Source organism: Orcinus orca, chromosome 18 (assembly GCF_937001465.1).
Source record: "Orcinus orca chromosome 18, mOrcOrc1.1, whole genome shotgun sequence".
NCBI lineage: Eukaryota > Metazoa > Chordata > Mammalia > Artiodactyla > Delphinidae > Orcinus > Orcinus orca.
Genome location: NC_064576.1, coordinates 65,314,907 through 65,339,374, shown reverse-complemented (window position 1 = coordinate 65,339,374; position 24,468 = coordinate 65,314,907). Strand labels below are relative to the sequence as shown.

Below are 24,468 nucleotides of genomic sequence, written 5' to 3'. Positions count from 1 at the left end.
AACAATGTAGTTTTAAATTGATACATTTCCAATGCATGTGTCTTTAATTTTCAGTTTCACAGATGAAGAGCTTCTTCTCCTAAATGTATTTTTTCATCGTACCATATTTTGGTAGTACTAATGTTTTCAGAGATCAGGTCTTTATTTGTACTGATTAAAAAGATACAGCTATGATATTACATCCCTGATCAAAATATTCTCAAATCTCTTAAAATATTAAGGTCTCAAAGCATCTTGGAGGATTAGAACTAGAAAACATAAGGAGAGGAAAGATAGTTCTAAAGCAGTTTTTCATCACAACTAGACAGAAGCAAATGTCCAATTTAAGTTGGGTTGAATTAACACGTTTTAATGTTTATTTGGTATGAGTATGTGTTGTGTGGCATGATGAAGCATAAATGAGGAGAAAAGATAAGGTTTTTGTTTTGAGCTGTCTCTTCATCTTTTTTTTTTTTTTTTTTTTTTTTTTTTGCGGTACGCGGGCCTCTCACTGTCGCGGCCTCTCCCGTTGCGGAGCACAGGCTCCGGATGCGCAGGCTCAGTGGCCATGGCTCACGGGCCCAGCCGCTCCGCAGCAGGCTTCCCAGACTGGGGCACGAACCCGTGTCCCCTGCATCGGCAGGTGGACTCTCAACCACTGCGCCACCAGGGAAGCCCCATCATTTTTAAAAAGAACCAAAATGCTTATGGTAGGTTTTCCATAGATATTAAAGAGGTGAGTAACACGAGTTTCAGTTTGGCCCAGACAATACAACGTGGGAGGAAAAGATGCACATTAGAATCTGATCTCATAAAATGTTCAGCAATTATGATTTTGAAAAAAAGAAAAGTTAATAGTTTATTATATTTCCCTTCATCTAGCTTGTTTTTAAAAATAAACCAAGCACATTTTCATAAGAAAATATTCAGTCCACAGTTTTACTTTCCTAGCTAGTGTTTAGCATTTCTTCTATATCTTTATTTACAAAATCCTTTATCTCTTGGAGCACTTATATTCACAATATTAACTACTGAACAAAAGTGTGCATGTCTTTATTTTTGTTCCAATATATGAATTAATTAGAAAAGGCAGATTGTCAGTTTTCAGTTGCTAAATATAATGTTGATAATCTGAATTGCCATAAATTATCCTGACAATTAAACACGCAGGCATAAAACTATGACAATATTTTCTACAATATATTTGTGAAAGTATTTTCAATTCAGTGGGGTTAATCAGTGCATCCCTAGAGGTTATTATTATACTTCAATAGAAATTTATCACATTTATAATAGGGTTTAAGTTTAAAAGTTTAAAATGTATGTACTGAACATGATATTCAAATTCCCCTAATCAGAAAGAATAAAAGCAATGTCTGGTATTTCCTACTTATATAAAGTATGCATTAATAAAGTTTATCTTATGTGGAAAGTTATTTGCTCTCTTACCATTTTAATAATCAAAGTGGCCATAAAATTCATATAGAACTTTAATTTTCTCAAGGTTTTCTCTTTGCATTTTGAACTTGGCTTTATAGGAACAACTGCCACAGAAAAACAAATAACGTAAAAATTACAAAATGTTAAAGCTTATAAGTAATGGAAAATTTATTCCACCTCATATCTGTGAGAATGACCATTAAGCAAGTAAATTGAAACTTACTTTTCAAAAACCAAGATTTTCAGAGTTAATATTTGACAGGATTTACTAAAGATACATGTTTCTTTTACCTGTTGAGCTGAGATAAATTATGCTTTGATGAATGCCCATGTTCCTTTAAGCTCTTAACTAAGTGGAAGAACTTTTCTAAATTTGCAATTACAAATCTTCTTGCTATGCCTTAAACTGTCTGCCTACCTAACTATATATTCATTCACTCAATGAATATTAAGTACATCTTATGTATCAATTTAATTAACCTGTTAGTACTTCTCTTTGTGTGTAACCTTCTTGGCACTTCACTCCACAACGGCAAGCTTAGCAGGGTAGCTGAGCTCTGATCAGCTCTACTGAAAGGGTCTCCAGCTCTGTGGTCTCATTCATGAACAATGAAAGTGCTTGCTTGCTTTCTACCTGTACTAACCGTCCATTAATTCAAGACATTTGCATAAAATACTTTGATAAAGCGAATTTAACTTCTACTGACATACTGATTTGCATTAACTGCATTAATTTATAAATATAGTTTTTAAAGTGCTTCTTTAGCAATATCTTACTAAATTTTGATTCTAATATTTGAACTGCCAGTTATCCCTTTATCTTATTGATTCTTTGCCTTCCATACTTAAAAGAGACGTGTTTCTTGGTCTACTGTCCGGGTGAACAGAAGTAGGTATTACAAATCTAAGTATAAATAGCCAACCATAACACAGTGATGACGATTTCAATGTTTTAACATATCCACCCACTCTTACTCTCCCTAATTCAGAATTAAAAAAAAAAAAAAACACAACAAACTCTAGCTACCCTTTTCTCTTAAAGAATTTGTAATATGTTTTGTGCAGCAATTACTGTAATAGGAAATCCAGAAAGTATATGAGAACAGAATTTTTTTTTCAGTGTTACAAGTATGTTTTAAATTTCCTTTTAATAAAACAAGTAAACCTTGCTTCTGTCTCCCCCTGCTCCTTTGGCTTGGTGCTTACTCAGAGTAAGCGACCTGCTGCATTTGTCCCCTGTGGATATTAACCACGAAGGGCCACCCTAAGAAACCATGTGAAGAGGATTACACCATAGTGGATACAGCATGGTGAATACAGACAAGACACGGAGCTCCCTTGTCTCAATCTCTCCCAACCGTCCATCCCCTTCCAGTAGTCTCTAGTTACCTCATCACAAAAGGCAGCTGAGTTCTCAGCTAGAACAACAAGTTGTGCAGCAAATCTCAGTGATTCAGCCAAGTAGCAAACAGGGTCATTGGCTTAGTTGGAATTTCAGTTGCCAAGCAAACTAGGAATCCCTAGCCTGGGTCCAGCGACACGGATAAGTGTTTCTGTTTTTTGATAGAGAATGAAAATGACGCAGAGTATAATTGATCGACAGGATATTGATCACTATCCTTTCTTCATTACCCCAGTTTAGGTACCAGAATCTAAGGGCTCACTTATATACGCCCAGGGGCCACCAAGATCTCCATTTTCCCTAAATGCATAAAAGACTAAAAACAGCCTTCTTTCCCAGCTCCATATCGTGGCTGCTGCTGCTTTGAGTACCATATAAGTCACACTGGAGGTTCACTCTTTGCCCTCTCCCCTGCTTTAAAGCCGGCTGCGGTGAAAGGCTGAGAACTCCAGCTCAGCCTGGGTCCATCACAGAAAGCTTCACGGACCCAGTCCCAAGCCTTAAAGAGAAACCGTGCCGCCGGAGCCTCTTGAACTCGTAACCCCCCAGGGATGTCCGCCTCCCAAGAGACAGCCGGCTTCCCAGGCAGCTTGAGAAACTTAACCGAGATCCCAGAAAGCAGGCGAGGTATAGCTCGGGTCAAATGGAGCTCTGAGGCGACACCCTCTTTACCTGCAAAGTTGTAATCTTCTGGCTGAAGAGGGATCGAGTCAAGGTCGGCGGCGCGGGTGCTTTGCCGGGTGAGAGCACGCCCGGCAAATTCCAACGGGATTTCCTTAGTCTCCGCCGAGTTTTGGAGCATTCCAAGGAAAACGCACGAAGCTGGAGCCCACGCAGCTGGCACCGAACTGGGCGGAGTGAGGATGCTCTGAGAGTGATGCCATGGGAGGCGGGGGAGGGGAGGCCCTGGAGGGGGAGGTGAGCTCCGGGGGAGGAGAACCTCGCCCACCCTCGCCCTTACGGACCCCTCCGGATAAAGTTAGCGTTCCCACGGCTGTCAGCCGATGAACCCAGAGGAAGGCACCCCTCCCTCCATCTCCGGCGGCTGCCTGACTCGGGGTCCGCACAGACCGGGCTCGGAGGGGACCACTCGTGAAGATGCGCGTCCCACGCACCGCTCTGCCTGGCGGTGGATGGGACCCGCGCGAGGGCAGGACCCCGGCTCGGCTGTCCAGGAATACCCTCCGCCTCCCGGGGCCAAATGTTTGGGGTGAACCAAGTGTTTGGGGGCAGGCGAGCTCACCACAAACCAGCGGTCATCCAGCCCTGTCGGTGGCCAGAACCCACCCAGTGATCCTGGAGGCGAGCCAGACACACCTCCAGGCTCCGGGCGAGCTCTGCAGGCTGCCCGACTCCAGTTCGCGTCAGGACCCGGCTTCTGAGCACCCTGCTCCCACCCTAGTAAACAAGCACCCGGGCGGCAGGTCGCCTGACTTGAAAAAGTAACTGCCACCCTCACCCCGTAACTCTCAAAGCTTCTCTCACTCTGGCTCTTCTGGGGTCCCGGCACCCGCTCTCCCGTCCTCAAGGTGTCAGACTTCCCCTGCAAGAGCAGGCGTCTGCGGCTTCCTACTAGTGTCAACAATGGAGACAGTCGCAATGAATAAATAACGAGGCAGCGTTCCACCCACCCTCATCCAGCTCTGTCTTTGCAACAGGCATAGGAAATCAGTAAGTTTCCAAATATCAACTAAAACCCCAAACGCGCACCAGCCTAGAAGCGCGAAGCTCGGTGGCTTCAGGTGGGATGTATTGAGAGACAGAGAGAGACAGAGAGAGACAGAGAGAGGGAGGGAGGGAGAGAGAGAGAGAGAGAGAGATGGATGCTCCCATCAGCGTACTGAGATTTCAGGATAAAAGTTATCTTTTGGCAACCACTTTAATGGTCACACCTGAGAATAAGATCCAAGTGTTTAGAGGAAAAACATATATATTGGCAAAGTTGGCAATAACTTACTTGCTTGCCACTGCGACGCGGTGATTCCCAGCTTGTCACTCACGGAGGCTTTGTTGGTCACGACCCAGGGACTGGAGAGTCCATTTGTAAAATAGAGAGTGGCGTCCACGCGGAATCTTAGCTAGCGATTAGCGAATACCCGACTTGACACCCTCGGGTTCTACTTGATTCGTTTTATCTTCCAAAAGCCCTGGGGTGAGCTGCTGGTCGCCCGTTGCGTCCCAGCAGATGCCTGCTCCAGCTTCGCGCTTGTGCAACAGATGAGTGGCAACCCTTTCTCCCTGTCCCAGCCACACACGTCGTTACACCTTCTGGGAATCAGTGCTCTGGCGACTGCTGGGAGGACCAGTTTCTTCCCAAGAAATGTTCCCCCAAGGGAGTCAAGAATAGGCGGCAAGCAAGACCCCTACGCAGACTCCAAAGTGCAACATTAGAGAATTTCCTTCTTGGCTGTCTTTTATATTTTCCTTCTAAGTTCACAAGAGTTGAGGGGGTTTTTGCTTGTTTGTTTTCTTTTCCTTTTTGAGTATTTACATGAGTAAAGAGGATATTGCTAGAGATCACCCCCTGGGGTGATGTGCATGCTGCTTTTTATAAAAAATCACTTTTCTTATTTCTAAACTTTTCTTTCTCTCTAGCTTACGGCTCTTCTCATGGGTTTCTCTCAAGCCCAGGCTTGACCCCTGTTGTAAATTTCTAGGTCATCTACAAATACTGAGGTACACAGAAGCAAACGTGGTTCCTATAATATCTCTCCAGAAAATAATTAAAGGCACAAACAACAAAGGGATTCCTTTCTTTCCTGAAATCTCTCTCTTTTCACTTCTTTACCACAAAAGTACTTTAACATTTTTAAACAGTTTGTAAAATGTTTTATGTTAAACAATGGCAATTATGAAATATGCAGGAACACATGTATCTGTAGACATGCTAATGAACTTTATAATAAATACAAATCTACTTTCTGCCTAACAAGGGAGGGGGAGGACAGCATATATGAAAATCTATTTTATGCAATGGAGCAGTAAATATTTTTGTATTTTTTCATGAAACAACTTATATTCCCATTAATTATCAGTAATTAAAATGTTTTAATGCCTAAGAAACAAAAGTGAAGCTGACGTTTATTAAGGTAATGTTTTGTCTCAGCCTGATAAACAAAAGCCTACATATTTAAGTGTGTGTCTTTTAAAATAAACCCGTAACAGAATTCCACATACTAAGATGAGTGTATGCCTTTGTAATACATTTAAAAATACATGCAAAAGAAAGTGGACCACTGACGACACATACCCATTAAAGGCTGAGAACTTTACTTTGCAACCTTAGCTTCTGTAATGCCTGCTCCTGCCTCTCTCAGGATATGTTCTTTATAACAAATGCCATCTCTGTCATGATGTTGGTGAGATGCATTTTGTCAATTTCCCTAATTTGGCAGTTTTTCCATAAAAAATGTGCCTGTGAATGTACCATAAATACAAAACAGAAAGGAACAGGGAGGGCAGCCATCTGAGTAGGCTGTGTTTCCATGGGAAGAGGAATGTTCTATTGATCCCTGAGCCTCATTTGCAACACTTTCACGTGCTTATTGATGGCTGACCTCATGCCACCTACTAAAATGATTAAGGACTACAAGAAAGTTATTTGAAATCTATTTAAATAACACTGAACTGGTATATTACAGTCATTAACAATAGAAGGACAATACAAAGGTGACATCATTCCGCAAACTGGCATTCCACTTAAAATGCAATTCACTGAACTCACAGAAATTTACAATAAAAGGTTATATGGTTACTTGAAATTTCTTTTGAGTACCTTAGTCAGAAAAACAAGAACGTGCTCATTTTGAAATTAGCAAGAGATAAGTGGGTGACCTCAGAAATGATAGCAGTGAAACTATTCTCTACAATGCCTATTTATTCATAGCTAAAGTGTATCATGGAACTGGAATTACAATTGTTTCAGGAACTTTCAACTTCTTTCTAAAAATTATTCTTCCACTTTGGAGTTGATTAGTAACATGCGAAGAACTTTCTTCCAAAGCTGCTGTATCTCGGACTTAAAGGCAATCACAAAGAGAGGTTATTGGAAGAGGTATTTGGAAAATTTATTTTTTTACATGTGTCACTAACAGGATTTTATGTGATATACATATATATGTGATTTTATATATATATATAATACTCTCTATATAATGATGCCATCATCATCATCATTACATGATAATCGCCTTTACTTGCTTTCCTTAGGCAAATCTGGGAAATACGTTAGCATTGTCTTTGAAGCCCAAGTGACCTTTCTGCCTACGTGACCAGGAGTCTCAATGATTTGGCACTAGGCTCACCCAAGGCCCTTCACTGAAGGGTCTGATCAGTTTGCCTAGTAGACTGTAACCCCTGCTCCAGGTTTTTGCATCCTCCAGTTGTAACTAGGCTTTGATCCAACCGGCATAGACCATGCTATCATCATAACTGTTTACCTGCCTTTAAAAAAAAGTTATTTTCTATGTTTCCTTCAAAAACATTCATTTTAATGGATTACTATACATTTGCATGAAATACTTAAGTAGTTCTCAAGTCTGGAAAGTATGGTTTGTTTTTATAGTATTATTCCTTATTCTGAGACTTTGATGAAAGCCTTTGTACACATACTTCTCTCTACACATCCACTTACGTCCTCAGAGTAGATTTTTAGAAATAGAGCCACGGTATCAAAATGCAGGAATATCTTAAAGCTCATGATAGATGCTATACATGATTTATTGAGCCCTCATCGACACAGGGTTTAGGTAGTCTTTTTTTTTTTCCTCTTTTCTTTCTGTATTTTTGCTAACTTCCTGGTTTTTAAAAATGACACCTCAATGTAATGAGTTGTATTATTAGACAATGTGAATTTCTATATATTATGCTTTTCTATTTGTTTCTTTTCTTGTGAGTTTATATATCTTTTTAATACTTGTAGGGAGGATTTTTCCCCATTTGATTTGTAACAGTTTACCACATGTATAGTAGATATTTCTCGGTTTTACTTATTGCTAACATCTTGGATAACGTTATATTTTAAAAACGGTTTAATTCTTATATACTTTTTTTTTACATCTTTATTGGAGTATAATTGCCTTACAATGGTGTGTTAGTTTCTGCTTTATAACAAAGTGAATCAGTTATACATATACATATATCCCCATATCTCTTCCCTCTTGCATCTCCCTCCCTCCCACCCTCCCTATCCCACCCCTCTAGGTGGTCACAAAGCACCCAGCTGATCTCCCTGTGCTATACGGCTGCTTCCCACTAGCTATCTATTTTACATTTGGCAGTGTATATATGTCCATGACACTCTCTAACTTTGTCACAGCTTACCCTTCCCCCTCCCCATATCCTCAAGTCCATTCTCTAGTAGGTCTGTGTCTTTATTCCTGTCTTACCCCTAGGTTCTTCATGACATTTTTTTTTCTTAAATTCCATATATATGTGTTAGCATACGGTATTTGTCTTTCTCTTTCTGACTTACTTCACTCTGTATGACAGACTCTAGGTCCATCCAACTCACTACAAATAACTCAATTTCGTTTCTTTTTATGGCTGAGTAATATTCCATTGTATATACGTGCCACATCTTCTTTATCCATTCATCCGATGATGGACACTTAGGTTGTTTCCACCTCCTGGCTATTGTAAACAGAGCTGCAATGAACATTTTGGTACATGACTCTTTTTGAATTATGGTTTTCTCAGGGTATATGCCCAGTAGTGGGATTGCTGGGTCATATGGTAGTTCTATTTGTAGTTTTTTAAGGAACCTCCATACTGTTCTCCATAGTGGCTGTACCAATTCACATTCCCACCAGCAGTGCAGGAGGGTTCCCTTTTCTCCACACCCTCTCCAGCATTTATTGTTTCTAGATTTTTTGATGATGGCCATTCTGACCGGTGTGAGATGATATCTCATTGCAGTTTTGATTTGCATTTCTCTAATGATTAATGATGTTGAGCATTCTTTCATATGTTTGTTGGCAGTCTGCATATCTTCTTTGGAGAAATGTCTATTTAGGTCTTCTGCCCATTTTTGGATTGGGTTGTTTGTTTTTTTGTTATTGAGCTGCATGAGCTGCTTGTAAATTTTGGAGATTAATCCTTTGTCAGTTGCTTCATTGGCAAATATTTTCTCCCATTCTGAGGGTTGTCTTTTGGCCTTGTTTATGGTTTCCTTTGCTGTGCAAAAGCTTTGAAGTTTCATTAGGTCCCATTTGTTTATTTTTCTTTTTATTTCCATTTCTCTAGGAGGTGGGTCAAAAAGGATCTTGCTGTCATTTATGTCATAGAGTGTCCTGCCTATGTTTTCCTCTAGGAGTTTGATAATGTCTGGCCTTACATTTAGGTCTTTAATCCATTTTCAGTTTATTTTTATGTATGGTGTTAGGGAGTGTTCTAATCTCATACTTTTACACATACCTGTCCAGTTTTCCCAGCACCACTTATTGAAGAGGCTGTCCTTTCTCCACTGTATATTCCTGCCTCCTTTATCAAAGATAAGGTGACCATATGTGCGTGGGTTTATCTCTGGGCTTTCTATCCTGTTCCATTGATCTATATTTCTGTTTTTGTGCCAGTCCCACACTGTCTTGATTACTGTAGCTTTGTAGTATAGTCTGAAGTCAGGGAGCCTGATTCCTCCAGCTCTGTTTTTCTTTCTCAAGATTGCTTTGGCTATTCGGGGTCTTTTGTGTTTCCTAATTCTTATATAATTTTAACTGTCACATTTTTTCGTGAATAATTTCTTTTAGTACTTTAATATTCCTAAAGCCTTTTCCCTTCCCATGTTCACTGAGTTTTTGAACATTTTTAGAAATAATTTTATTGTTTATGGAGCTGCTTAGTCATTAATTTTATGGACTCTAGACTCATGCTGTCTATGTTTGAAATCCTAGTCCCAACATTCATTCAATAAATATTTATGGAGTCTGTATTAAGGGTGAAGCACTGTGCTAGGTGCTTAGCATACATCTGTGAATGAAACAGATAAGATCATGCCCATGCAGAACTTACACTTTAGGGAAGACAAACAAAAAATAATAAGTATATTAAATAAATTATATGTGATATTAGAGATGAATTAAAAGAGTCAAATATGGGGCTTACAAGTGCTGGTGGGGGCAGATGGTGATGGTGGGTCACAATTTTAGACATGTTGTCAGGATAGTCTTCATTATTATGGAGACATTTGAGCAAAGACTTGAAGGTTGAAGAGCTGGCTATGGGGATTCACTGGGGAGCAGTCTTCAGGCAGAGGAGTAGCCTGATCTGATTTACATTGTAAGGGATTATTCTGGCTGCTTCAGTGAGAATAGACTGTAGAAAAACAAGGGTGGGAGCAAGGAGACCACTTAGGAGACGAAATAAACTAGGAAATAGGGTGTGGACCATCTTAGATCCACTTGCATTTTCCAAAATGCTTGTGTGCAGGATGTAAGAAGAGTTAAGCATGGCTATGAGATTTTTGACTTGAGTAACTAGATGACTCTAAGTAAATAATGTTCTGAGATGGAGACGATAGAGGATGGTATATGTCATTTTTTTATAAAGAAGATTAGGAATTTGCTTGTGGACATGTTAAGTCTGAGATGGCTATTGGAACAGATAAGCTGTGTGACCTTGGACAGTGTTACTTAACCTCTCTCCATGCTGGTTTTCTTACCTGTGGAAGAGTGAAATCATTGTTCCTACCTCATAGGAACTTGTTATGAGGACCAAAACATTTTTATATGTAAAGCACTTATGGCAGTTATCAACACAGTGTATACAATATGTAGATTTTGTCTATTCATTTTATTACATTGAATTCTAACATATATGGGAATTATTTTAGTATGCATTATTTAGTGAAGATCTAATGTTTCTCTTTGACAAAATAGGGAACCAGAACTATTTACTATAACTGGCAATGCATGAACGACTTCTTTCTTTCCACACTGATTGATAATGTCACCTTTATTATAAACCAGATTCTTTTGCCAATGCCTCTTTCTGAGCTATCTACTCTTCTACTGATACCTCCACTTTTATGAATTAGCCCCAAATTGCCTTTTTCCTCATTCCCTATCCTTTTTGGAGTTGGTCAATTACTAAATACCACAGGATGGTGTTGGTTAGCTCCTCCATCAGTTCCCAATGTCTAGATGGGTACGGCCAGTGAAAGCCATAATTGTCCGGATGACATGAACTAATACTAATACCTGTAAAATGATAGTAACAGGGATGAGCACATATACAGGCTCAATAATTGTTAACTGATGTCAGCTTTATCAGTACCCATCAATGAATGAGGCTCTGCTGCCCCTAAGATGGAATAATTGTTTACCCTCCTACCCTCAGCCTAGCACTCCATCACATATGGTACGTAGCAGATTCCCATCCCAAGTGCACTACTTATCCCAGAACTTCTGTGTTCTCCACCCTAACCTGGAAAAATTTTCACAGCATACAGTTCACCTTCATTAACTACTCTTGTAACAGAGAAGAACAAACCTGACTCCATATTGGATCTATTCCTTTAGCTCTAACCCTTGTGCTCTGTTGCCTGTCTCAGTCATGCTGGCTCTGCACGTTTTTGAAAGAATGTTGCCCATAGCCTGAAATATACATGATAGCCCATTCTCAAGGCTCTGCCTCCCAGTCTTGATCTTTAAAGTTATAACACCTTCCCATTCATATAGAGATGAAAATTACATAACAGAAAACAATCTGTGTCTTGTTAGAGGTTTACAGGAACATTGTGACAGCTGCAGGAACAAAGGATTCCAGCACCAGGAAGTTTGCAGCAGCCAGCCACATTCCCTCCTTTTTAGTATAAAAGAAGCTTGAATTCTAACTCGAGTAAGATGGTTCTTTGGGACACCAGTGCACCATCTTCTCAGTCTGCTGGCTTTTTGAATAAAGTCACTAGTTACTTCTCGCCCCAAAACATCATCTCTTGATTTATTGACCTGTTGAGCTTTGAGCAGGAAGTGCTTGGACTCGGTAACCTCTCTTCCACAAATTCTTGCTTAGTTATGTTCTGGAGGTTGAAGTCCTTTCCTAGATCTAGAACAAGTATGTACCATTGGGGAACCTGAGAGAGATATTTTGGCTGCCTCAAGAAACACAAGGAGTAGACGTGCAGAATCCCACTTTCCTAATGGTTACTAAAGTACAGCAATACACATAACACATACTAATTTTCAAAAAGGAAGGAGATAATGAGACCTGGCTAAAGGACCTTCCTCCTGATTTCAGCAGGATAGCTTTGCACAATTCCTAAAGCAAAGCACTGCTGCATCATCAGTTTTGTTGTACAATTCATGTTCTGTTCCATGATTTTTTAATTTAGTGGAAATCTTTCTACACTCTGGTGACAGAGCAACAATTAGTCCTACATAAGATCAACATTGTTATGAAATCTCTTCTCTGAGACATGAATTTTGGGAAAGTTAACAGAAGTTGTAAAAGAACTGCTAGCAGATGCTATTTCAAGCCTGAACATTTAACCTGGTCTTTTATTTTATTTTTTAACATCTTTATTGGAGTATAATTGCTTCACAGTGGTGTGTTAGTTTCTGCTTTATAACAAAGTGAATCAGCTATACATATACATATATCCCCATATCTCCTCCCTCTTGCGTCTCCCTCCCACCCTCCCTATCCCACCCCTCTAGGCGGTCACAAAGCACAGAGCTGATCTCCCTGTGCTATACGGCTGCTTCCCACTAGCTATCTACCTTACATTTGGTAGTGTATATATGTCCATGCCACTCTCTCACTTCGTCCCAGCTTACCCTTTCCCCTCCCAGTGTCCTCAAGGCCATTCTCTGCATCTGAATCTTTATTCCTGTCCTGCCCCTGGGTTCTTCAAAACCAATTTTATTTTCAGAATCCATATATATGCATTAGCCTATGGTATTTGTTTTTCTCTTTCTGACTTACTTCACTCTGTAGGACAGACTCTAGTTCCATCCTCCTCACTACAAATAATTCAATATTGTTTCTTTTTATGGCTGAGTAATATTCAATTGTATATATGTGCCACATCTTCTTTATCCATTCATCTGTCTATGGACACTTAGGTTGCTTCCATGTCCTGGTTATTGTAAACAGAGCTGCAATGAACATTGTAGTACATGACTCTTTTTGAATTATGGTTTTCTCAGGGTGTATGCCCAGTAGTGGGATTGCTGGGTCGTATGGTAGTTCTATTTTTAGCTTTTTAAGGAACTTCCATACTGTTCTCCATAGTGGCTGTATCAATTTACATTCCCACCAACAGTGCAAGAGGGTTCCCTTTTCACCACACCCTCTCTAGCATTTATTGTTTGTAGTATTTTTATGATGACCATTATGACTGGTATGAGGTGACACCTCATTGTAGTTTTGATTTCCATGATTAGTGATGCTGAACATTCTTTCATGTGTTTGTTGGCAATCTGTATATCTTCTTTGGAGAAATGTCTATTTAGGTCTTCTGCCCATTTTTGGATTGGATTGTTTGTTTTTATGATATTGAGCTGCATGAGCTGCTTGTAAATTTTGGAGATTAATCCTTTGTCAGTTGCTTCATTTGCAAATATTTTCTCCCATTCCGAGGGTTGTCTTTTCATCTTGTTTATGGTTTCCTTTGCTGTGCAAAAGCTTTGAAGTTTCATTAGGTCCCATTTGTTTATTCTTGTTTTTATTTCCATTTCTCTAGGAGGTGGGTCAAAAAGGATCTTGCTGTGATTTATGTCATGGAGTGTTCTGCCTATGTTTTCCCCTAAGACTTTGATAGTGTCCGGCCTTACATTTAGGTCTTTAATCCATTTTGAGTTTATTTTTGTGTATGGTGTTAGGGAGTGTTCTAAGTTCATTCTTTTACATGTACCTGTCCAGTTTTCCCAGCACCACTTATTGAAGAGGCTGTCTTTTCTCCATTGTATATCCTTGCCTCCTTTGTCATAGATTAGCTGACCATAGGTGCCTGGGTTTATCTCTGGGCTTTCTATCTTGTTCCATTGATCTGTATTTCTGTTTTTGTGCGAGTACCATACTGTCTTGATTACTGCAGGTTTGTATTATAGTCTGAAGTCTGGGAGCCTGATTCTTCTAGCTCCATTTTTCTTTCTCAAGATTTCTTTGTCTATTCGGGGTCTTTTGTGTTTCCATACAAATTGTGAAATTTTTTGTTCTAGTTCTGTGACAAATACCATTGGTTGTTTGATAGGGATTGCATTGAATCTGTAGATTGCTTTGGGTAGTATAGTCATTTTCACACTTCCAATCCAAGAACATGGTATATCTCTCCATTGGTTTGTATCATCTTTAATTTCTTTCATCAGTGTCTTATAATTTTCTGCGTACAGGTCTTTTGTCTCCTTAGGTAGGTTTATTCCTAGTTATTTTATTCTTTTTGTTGCAATAGTAAACGGGAGTGTTTCCTTAATTTCTCTTTCAGATTTTTCATCATTAGTGTATAGGATGCAAGAGATTTCTGTGCATTAATTTTCTATCCTGCTACTTTACCAAATTCATTGATTAGCTCTAGTAGTTTTCTGGTAGCAACTTTAGGATTTTCTATGTATAGTATCATGTCATCTGCAAACAGTCGCAGGTTTAGTTCTTGTTTTCCAATTTGGATTCCTTTTATTTCTTCTTCTTCTCTGATTGCTGTGGCTAAAACTTCTAAAACTATGTTGAATAATAGTGGTAAGAGTGGACAACCTTGTGTTGTTCCTGATCTTAGAGGAAATGTTTTCCATTTTTCACCATGGAGAATGATGTTGGCTGTGGGTTTGTCATATATGGTCTTTATTTTGTTGAGGTAAGTTCCCTCTATACCTACTTTCTTGAGAGTTTTTATCAAAATGGGTGTTGAATTTTGTTGAAAGCTCTTTCTGCATCTATTGAGATGATCATATGTTTTTTCTCCTTCAATTTGTTAATATGTTTTATCACATTGATTGATTTGTGTATATGGAAAAATCCTTGCATTCCTGGGATAAACTCCACTTGATCATGGTGTATGATCTTTTTAATTGTTGTTGGATAGTGTTTGCTAGTATTTTGTTGAGGATGTTTGCATCTATGTTCATCAGTGATTTGGCCTGTAGTTTTCTTTCTTTGTGACATCATTGTCTGGTTTTGGTATCAGGATGATGGTGGCCTCATAGAATGAGTTTAGGAGTGTTCCTCCCTCTGCTATATTTTGGAAGAGTTTGAGAAGGATAGGTGTTAGCTCTTCTCTAAATGTTTGATAGAATTCACCTGTGAAGCCATCTGGTCCTGGGCTTTTGTTTGTTGGAAGATTTTTAATCACAGTCTCAATTTCAGTGCTGGTGATTGGTCTGTTTACATTTTCTATTTTTTCCTGGTTCAGTCTTGGAAGCTTGTGCTTTTCTAAGAATTTGTCCATTTCTTCCAGGTTGTCCATTTTATTGGCATGTAGTTGCTTATAGTAATCTCTCACGATCCTTTGTATTTCTGCAGTGTCAGTTGTTACTTCTCCTTTTTCATTTCTAATTCTATTCGAGTCTTCTCCCTTTTTTTCTTGATGAGTCTGGCTAATGGTTCATCAATTTTGTTTATCTTCTCAAAGAACCAGCTTTTAGTTTTATTGATCTTTGCTATCGTTTCCTTCATTTCTTTTTCATTTATTTCTGATCTGCTCTTTATGATTTCTTTCCTTCTGCTAACTTTCGGGCGTTTTTGTTCTTCTTTCTCTAATTGCTTCAGGTGTAAGGTTAGGTTGTTTATTTGAAATGTTTCTTGTTTCTTGAGGTAGGATTGTATTGCTGTAAACTTCCCTCTTAGAACTGCTTTTGCTGCATCCCATAGGTTTTGGGTCATCGTGTTCTTTGGCATTTGTTTCTAGGTATTTTTTGATTTCCTCTTTGATTTCTTTAGTGATCTCTTGGTTACTTAGTAGTGTATTGTTTAGCCTCCATATAATTGTATTTTTTACCGATTTTTTCCTGTAATTGATATCTAGTCTCATAGCGTTGTGGCCGGAAAAGATACTTGATGCCATTTCAATTTTCTTAAATTTACCAAGGCTTGATTTGTGCCCCAAGATATATTCTCTCCAGGAGAACGTTCCATGAGCACTTGAGAAGAAAGTGCATTCTGTTGTTTTTGGATGGAATGTCCTATTAATATCAATTAAGTCCATCTTGTTTCATGTATCATTTAAAGCTTCTGTTTCCTTATTTATTTTCATTTTGGATGATCTGTCCCCTGGTGAAATTAGGTTGTTAAAGTCCCCTACTATGATTGTGTTACTGTCGATTTCCCCTTTTATGGCTGTTAGCATTTGTCTTATGTATTGAGGTGCCCCTATGTTGGGTGCATAAATATTTACAATTGTAATATCTTCTTCTTGGATTGATCCCTTGATCATTATGTAGTGTCCTTCTTTGTCTCTTGTAATAGTCTCCATTTTAAAGTCTATTTTGATAGACTACATGAGAGTTGCTACTCCAGCTTTCTTTTGATTTCCATTTGCATGGAATATATTTTTCCATCCCCTCACTTTCAGTCTGTATGTGTCCCTAGTTCCTAAGTGGGTCTCTTGTAGACAGCATATATGCGGGTCTTGTTTTTGTATCCATTTAGCCAGTCTATGTCTTTTGGTTGGAGCATTTAATCCATTTACATTTAAGGTAGTTACCGATATGTAAGTTCCTATTGCCATTTTCTTAATTGTTTTGGGTTTGTTATTGTAGACCTTTTCCTTCTCTTGTGTTTCCTGCCTAGAGAAGTTCCTTAAGCATTTGTTGTAAAGCTTGTTTGGTGGTGCTGAATTCTCTTAGCTTTGCTTGTCTGTAAATGTTTTAATTTCTCCGTCTATCCTGAATCAGATCCTTGCTGGGTAGAGTAATCTTGGTTGTAGGTTTATCTCCTTCATCACTTGAAATATGTCCTGCCACTCCCTTCTGGATTGCAGAGTTTCTGCTGAAAGATCAGCTGTTAACCTTATGGGGATTCCCTTGTAAGTTATTTGTTGTTTTTCCCTTGCTGCTTTTAATATTTTTTCTTTGTGTTTAATTTTTGATAGTTTGATTAATATGTGTCTTGGTGTGTTTCTCCTTGGATTTATCCTGTATGGGACTCTCTGTGCTTCCTGGACTTGATTGACTATTTTCTTTTCCATATTAAGGAAGTTTTCAACTATAATCTCTTCAAATATTTTCTCAGTCCCTTGCTTTTGCTCTTCTTCTTCCGGGACCCCTATAATTCGAATGTTGGTGCATTTAATTTTGTCCCAGAGGTCTCTGAGACTGTCCTCAATTCTTTTCATTCTTTTTTCTTTATTCTGCTCTGTGGTAGTTATTTCCACTATTTTATCTTCCAGGTCACTTATCCATTCTGCCTCAGTTATTCTGCTATTGATTCCTTCTAGAGAATTTTTAATTTCATTTACTGTGTTGTTTATCGTTGTTTGTTTGCTCTGCAGTTCTTCTAGGTCCTTGTTAAATGTTTCTTGTATTTCTCCATTCTATTTCCATGATTTTGGATCATCTTTACTATCATTACTCTGAATTCTTTTTCAGGTAGACTGCCTATTTCTTCTTCATTTGTTTGGTCTGATGGGTTTTTACCTTGCTCCTTCATCTGCTGTCTGTTTCTCTGTCTTCTCATTTTGCTTAACTTACTGTGTTTGGGGTCTCCTTTTTGCAGGCTGCAGGTTCGTACTTCCCATTGTTTTTGGTGTCTGCCCCTAGGGGCTAAGGTTGGTTTGGTGGGTTGTGTAGGCCCTCTGGTGGAGGCGACTGGTGACTGTTTTCTGGTGGATGAGGCTGGATCTTATTTTTCTGGTGGGCAGTACCGTGTCCGGTGGTGTGTTTTGGGGTGTCTGTGACCTTATTATGACTTTAGGCAGCCTCTCTGCTAATACGTTGGGTTGTGTTCCTGTCTTGCTAGTTGTTTGGCATAGGGTGTCCAGCACTGTAGCTTGCTGGTTGTTGGGTGGAGTTGGGTCTTAACATTGAGATGGAGATCTCTGGGAGAGCTTTCACCGTTTGATATTACGTGGAGCCCGGAGGTTCTGGTGGACCAATATCCTGAACTCGGCTCTCCCACCTCAGAGATACAGGCCTGACACCCGGTCAGAGCACAAAGACCCTGTCAGCCACACGGCTCAGAAGAAAAGGGAGAAAAAAAGGAAGAAAGGAGAAAAATAAATAAATTAAATAATTACAAGTTATTAATATAAATTTTTTTTAAAAAATTATTATAAATAAAAAAATTGAAAAGTAATTTAAAAAAAGAAAAATAAAGAAAGAAAGAAGAGAGCAAACAGTCCAAAAAACAAATCTACCAATGATAACAAGCACTAAAAACTGTATATAAAAAAAAAAAAAGATGGACTGACAGAGCCCTAGGACAAATGGTAAAAGCAAAGCTTTACAGACAAAAATCACACAAAGAAGCATACACATACACACTCATAAAAAGAGAAAAAGGAAAAAATATATATATATCTATATATATTTAAAAAAAAAAAGAAAGGAAGAGAGCAACCAAGTCAATAAACAAACCTACCAACGATAATAAACTCTAAATACTAAACTAAGATAAACATAAGACCAGAAACAACTTAGATGCAGAGAGCAGATCCCATGTCTACAATTGCTCCCAAAGTCCACCTCCTCAATTTGGGATGATTCCTTGTCTATTCAGGTATTCCACCCATGCAGGTTACATCAAGTTGATTGTGGAGATTTAATCCGCTGCTCCTGAGGCTGCTGGGAGAGATTTCCCTTTCTCTTCGTTGTTCGAACAGCTCCCGGGGTTCAGCTTTGGATCTGGACCTGCCTCTGCGTGTAGGTCGCCTGAGGGTGTCTGTTCCCCACCCAGACAGGATGGGGTTAAAGGAGCAGCTGATTCGGTGGCTCTGGCTCACTCAGGCCAGGGAGATGGAGGGGTACGGATGCGGTGCAAGCCTGTGCCGGCAGAGGCCGGCGTGACTTTGCAAGAGCCTGAGGTGTACCGTGCGTTCTCCCGGGGAAGTTGTCCCTGGATCAGGGGACCCTGGCAGTGGCGGGCTGCACAGGCTCCCGGGAGGGGAGGTGTGGACAGTGACCTGTGCTTGCACACAGGCTTCTTGGTGGCGGCAGCAGCAGCCTTAGCATCTCATGCCCGTCTCTGGGGTCCGCGCTGATAGCCGTGGCTCACGCCCATCTCTCGAGCTCAGTTAGGCGGTGCTCTTAATCCCCTCTTCTTGTGCCCCCAAAACAATGGTCTCTTGCCTCTTAGGCAGTTCCAGACTTTTTCCTGGACTCCCTCCCAGCTAGCTGTGGCGCACTAACCCCTTCAGGCTGTGTTCACGCAGCCAACCCCAGTCCTCTCCCTGGGATCTGACCTCCAAAGCCAGAGCCTCAGCTCCCAGCCCCGCCCGCCCCGGTGGGTGAGCAGACAAGCCTCTCGGGCTGGTGAGGGCTGGTCAGCACCGATCCTCTGTGTGGGAATCTCTCCGCTTTGCCCTCCGCACCCTTGTGGCTGCGCTCTCCTCCGTGGCTCCGAAGCTTCCCCCCACGGCACCCCCAGTGAAGGGCCTTCCTAGTGTGTGGAAACCTTTCCTCCTTCACAGCTCCCTCCCAGAGGTGCAGGTCCCGTCCCTATCCTTTTGTCTCTGTTTTTTCTTTTGCCCTACCCAGGTACGTGGGGAGCTTCTTGCCTTTCGGGAGGTCTGAGGTCTTCTGCCAGCGTTCAGTAGGTGTTCTGTAGGAGCTGTTCCACATGTAGATGTATTTCTGATGTATTTGTGGGGAGGAAGGTGATCTCCACGTCTTACTCCTCTGCCATCTTGAAGGTCTTCCCTTACCTAGTCTTTTAAATCAGACCATTTATGAAAAGAAAAGATAGCATCCTGTTTTTGGTTAGAGACCCTTCTCCTTACCATTGTGTGTCTTGGTTTATTTGAGTCTTTACTGTTTTTTATAAGGATCATAAGTTTCTGAGAAAATAACTGAATGTTAAATGGAATGGCTCTTATCTTTCTTACAGTATCAAATGAAATAATATGTCAGGAAACAATACTTAAGTTATGGGTTATGCCTAACTCATAGCAGGAACCCAATTACTGCTGTGTCAGCCTTTAGTTTCTATATAATTGATTAAAAATACATAAACTGGGGACTTGCCTGGTGGCACAGTGGTTAAGAATCTGCCTGCCAATGCAGGGGACATGGATTCGATCCCTTGTCCTGGAAGACCCCACATGCCACGGAGCAACTAAGCCTTGTGTCACAACTACTGAGCCCGTGAGCCACAACTACTGAAGCCCTCATGCCTAGAGCCTGTGCTCCACAACAAGAGAAGCCACTGCAGTGAGAAGCCCGCACACTGCAACGAAGAGTAGTCCCTGCTCGCCACAACTAGAGAAAGCCCGCAAGCAGCAACGAAGACCCAATGCAGCCAAAAATAAATAAATTTAAGAAAAAAAGAATACATGAACTGATCAAATTACTTTTAAAAGTAGGTGAAATGGCCAATTAAGTGGACAAGAACACGTATTCTACAGCCAGACTGCCTAGGTTTGAATTTGAGCTTTGCCACGTACTCTTTGTATGGCTTTGGGCATACCACCTACCCTCTCAGCCTCAGGGTTTTGTTCCTAAAGTGGGAAATATAATATTACCTCTGCTGTAGGACTGGTATAGAAATCTGTGTAAACAAATGTAAAATAATGAATGTAAATTGCCTCCAGTACCTACCATTGTAAGTGTTGTATGTTGCTTTATTTTTTACTTTACATAGAAGTATGTTTGTATTCTGACTTTTCACAGATGGTGAAGCTATTTCCTAAAATGTTAATAAAAATGTGGTCTACTCAAGAAAGTTAAGACTTATTTTGATGGAATTCTTGCAATATATCAGTGCAGAGCAAAGTAGCGTAGAGGTTTGCAATTCATCAGTGAATTCAAGCAGAGAAAAGAGCAAATTCAAGGACCTCAGAGCTGCAAGAGCAATTCAGTTCTGGACTGTCTAGATTGTCTATCCTTCCAACGATGCTGGAAAAGCTGGGTCCTGCTTTGTAGGAAATAGGGCCAAACCAGGGGAAATTATGTCATAGAATAAATTCTGAGTTCCTAACTCAAAAAATAGCTTTGAGGTTTCAGCACACAGATATACATTTGTCCTCAAAAGAAACTTGGGTATCTTATCTTTTATGAGTTCTTTATGATGCGAAGTTTTAAATTACTTCATGTTCTTTTCACGTATTGGATATTGTATGGTGTCTGAGTACATGGGCTTTAGAGTCAGAATATCTGAGTTCAAATCCTGCCTTTACCCCTTTCTAACAAAGTGACCTTAGGCAAGAATAACTTAACCATTCTGCGACTCCAGTTCCTTATTTGGCAAATGAACATGAGTATTTGCTTTCTGTGGTTGTTATGATCATTAAATGTGGTGGCATTTATAAAGCACAAAGTAAGACTTCAATAAATGTAGTAAATTTTATTCCTTCTTTTCAATTCCTGAAACTTGTTTTAAGAGCTTCTAAGAAGAACAATACACAGAACACAATATGTAAGCACTAAAACTATAGTTTTCATGTGAGCACAAATTATTTTTAACTGAAGAAAACCTGTGAAAGTGTAATCAGCTCTACTTATGAAATGGACACAAATATTTCTCTGTAGCATAAGATAAAGATATGGAATTTAATTGTTCACAGTGCTCAAAAGCAGTCACCAGAGATTTGTCATTAAAGCCAACATCAGTATCTTGTTGGTAATTTATGTATCAACCCTGCTTCCCTAATGGATTCTGGGTATTCCAATTTGTTTTATTCTTTCTGATCCCAAAGCAAAGGCATTCCTTGTTAACAATTATATATGCCATCAAAAAAGTACATCCTTTTCTTAACATACCAATCATGGCACAAATTTCTCTGTTTTTTCATTCTTGAAGGAGCTCAAATTTCTTTTGTTGAGTTACTCATGACCCTGTATGATTTCACCCGTTTGTCGAGTGATCAGCTCATCCTAGTTTTCACAAGACATTCTTGATTTTAACACTGAAAGTCGTGTCCCCACGGAAACTCCTCAGCCCTAGGCCAGTCAGGACAGTTGGGCAACTTACTTCTTTGACGACAATCCCAACCTAGAATAACTTCTTTTGCTTCTAAATTTTTATGTAATATGTTTAGCATGTTACATTCATTTGGTACTTCCAGAGTTTACATTTTGTCATATGTAAAGGGTTTTACTACCTCAGTAAATTTTCATTTCTTGAGGAGGCAACACCATATATATGAATCATACATGTGCATTGAAGCCAGTGTACCTGAATTCAAATACTGCTGGCTGTATCAGGTTGAGAGTTTTAATTAATTGTTCTTTAAATATGAAGTTTTCTTATCAACATCTATTGTACCAGGTATACTTCTCAGTCTACAAACTCAACTGAGGGAAATAAAGTTTAAAAAATTATTATAAGACCAAAATAATATAGAGAATCAAATATATGGGAAATCTAAATACAAAGTAAAACCCTATTTTTCTCTATAACGTTTGAAAAAATTGATTTGGTCCATTAGAATATAAAACATGCAGATAATGTGGAAAAATATCTACTTATATTTAATTTATTAATTTATCTGTCAATACATTTAAAATTATGTTGTAGGAAATAAAGATATTTAGAAATATTGCTTTTCTCTGTTCTCATATTTGATGAAACAATTTAATTGAGATTCTTCACCTGCCACTTCAAAATAAATTTCCTAGTCACCATTAGAACCATTATTCAAGATATCTAACAGTTTTATAGAAAACCTTATTTTCATTTCCATTTAAACACTTGGAGATATGCTGCCCTTTTAAATGCATCATGCACTCTGTGTGTGATGTTGTCACTGGAAGCTTTATCTTATGCCTCAAGAATCCATTCACATAACATTAGAACATTTTTTTTCATCTCTTATACATATACTGCTGATCGCCACAAAACAGACAAATAAAACATGTAATGCTTTTAATAACATAAGACTAATTTACAATACTATTGAACACAAATTATGAGCACATATTCCTAGAAATAATTACCACATGTGTATTGTATTTTTTTGACTTCTTTTTTAATGATGACTCTTTCACGAGTGAGCTCTAAGCATCCAAGGCTGGCATTGACTGAGGTTCTTTGAGATGAGTTTGCGTCTCCTAGATATTACTTTTTATTTCATTCATCAGAATGAAATTATGACTCCCAATCCCACCACTGCATAACATGAAAAGCTACTTAAGGACTCTGAGAAGGTTATTGTTCCTTTTCTGGGTTATTAATCGAAGTATACAAACGGAAATAAAACAAAGATTCAATTGGACTACATGATACACGTAGTTGTGCTGACAGCTGTGTTAAACGCTAAGGTAGCTGTTTTCTGGTGGTAGTCTTGGTTATTCTTATTGCACCCACCTTCATATTTCATTTGGGAGAAGATAAAGTAGTTATTAGTTGCTGCTAAGGACAAAATACATAAAGATGGAGAGAGGGAGAGAAGACAAAGGGGGGCTGGCAGAGGGAGAGTGCGAGGGAGGAAAAGACCTGGTCTTTAGATATCCTAGAAATAGTTCACTTATCCCTAGTGTGTCAAGCTCTCTGATGTTCTTTAAGAACGTAATAAATAAAAAAATATATACTCCCATTTTCACGGAATGGATGCATTTTATTATTCTATGACCACGCAGTGATGGTTTCAGATCAGTGGTGTCATTTTTCTGCCAGAGGTCCTTTGAGTTAAATTCAAATTAGCTGCTGTAAGCATGGCCTCTGCCATGTCTCGTGTCACAGCCTGAAGCCAGCAGTGAAGTGCTTGTGGTCGAAGTGTTTGATATAGTGGAATATAACAAAGCACCTCAGCTTCTCTAGAAAAGGAAATGTTATGTTGAGGTTTTTTTGCTTGTTTCTTTTGGAGTATCTTTTCCATTTATGAGAGTTTTGCTGGTTCTGTTTGGAAGGGGGTGGAGTGTGTGTTTGAATAGCCAAAAGAGTTGTTCTTCAAAAGGAGAGGCTGGGTCCTTCTCCAGATGGACTTAACCCTCTCCACTAGTTATGCATTAGCATGTTATGATTATTTTTATTGTTGAAATATTTTAAATCTCAGGAAAATTGTTGACCTTCTAAACAATATAAGTACTTATTAGAGAACTACAAAAATATATTTGTAAAGATAATATGACCTTATTTCTATAAAGTCAGTTGGCATGGACAAAGTTTGGTTTATGCCACATATGGTAAACCTGTGTGGCCTTGGCCATGTTTGCTAAATTTGACAAACCTCAGGTTTCTCATCTGCAACTTGGAAGTAATAGTAGCTTGCATAATAATCCTACCAAATTTTGATTACGTAAGTGAAACATTCTTACAAAATATGTAGAACGATATCATAATTATCCATCTACCCTACACTGAAGTAATTTTACAACTTATTTAGGCACATGAATTTTTTTACTTACTGTTCCAAATGTTATTTCAAGATTATTAACCATATGTAGTAGAACTAGTTTCAGAGGCTTTTATAATAAAGTTCTATGTATAGGAAAAAGCTAGTTTTTTAGATGGAGTACCTTTTACTTTTACAGTGTTACTATTTAAATCTTATTCGTGAAAGAAAGAGGAAGCAGCTGATTTGTATTCAAGGATCTATGGTAAATAAAGATTTAGAAAGAACAATT

The 24,468-nt window shown here is 39.1% G+C and overlaps 1 protein-coding gene across 2 annotated transcripts in view; it reads right to left on the bottom strand.

The window, feature by feature from the left end:
* Nucleotides 1–5,014, bottom strand: part of TRPC4 (transient receptor potential cation channel subfamily C member 4) — a 161,996-nt gene extending 156,982 nt beyond the window's left edge. Inside the window, exon 1 of one of the 2 annotated variants that reach the window (XM_049701357.1) lies at nucleotides 4,779–5,014. The gene's annotated coding sequence lies outside the window, so the exon portion shown is untranslated. Of the gene's footprint in view, nucleotides 1–3,493; nucleotides 3,695–4,778 lie in introns of those variants that run through there. The other variant, XM_033410077.2, reaches the window with a different exon arrangement.
* Between the last annotated feature and the right edge of the window lie 19,454 nt (nucleotides 5,015–24,468).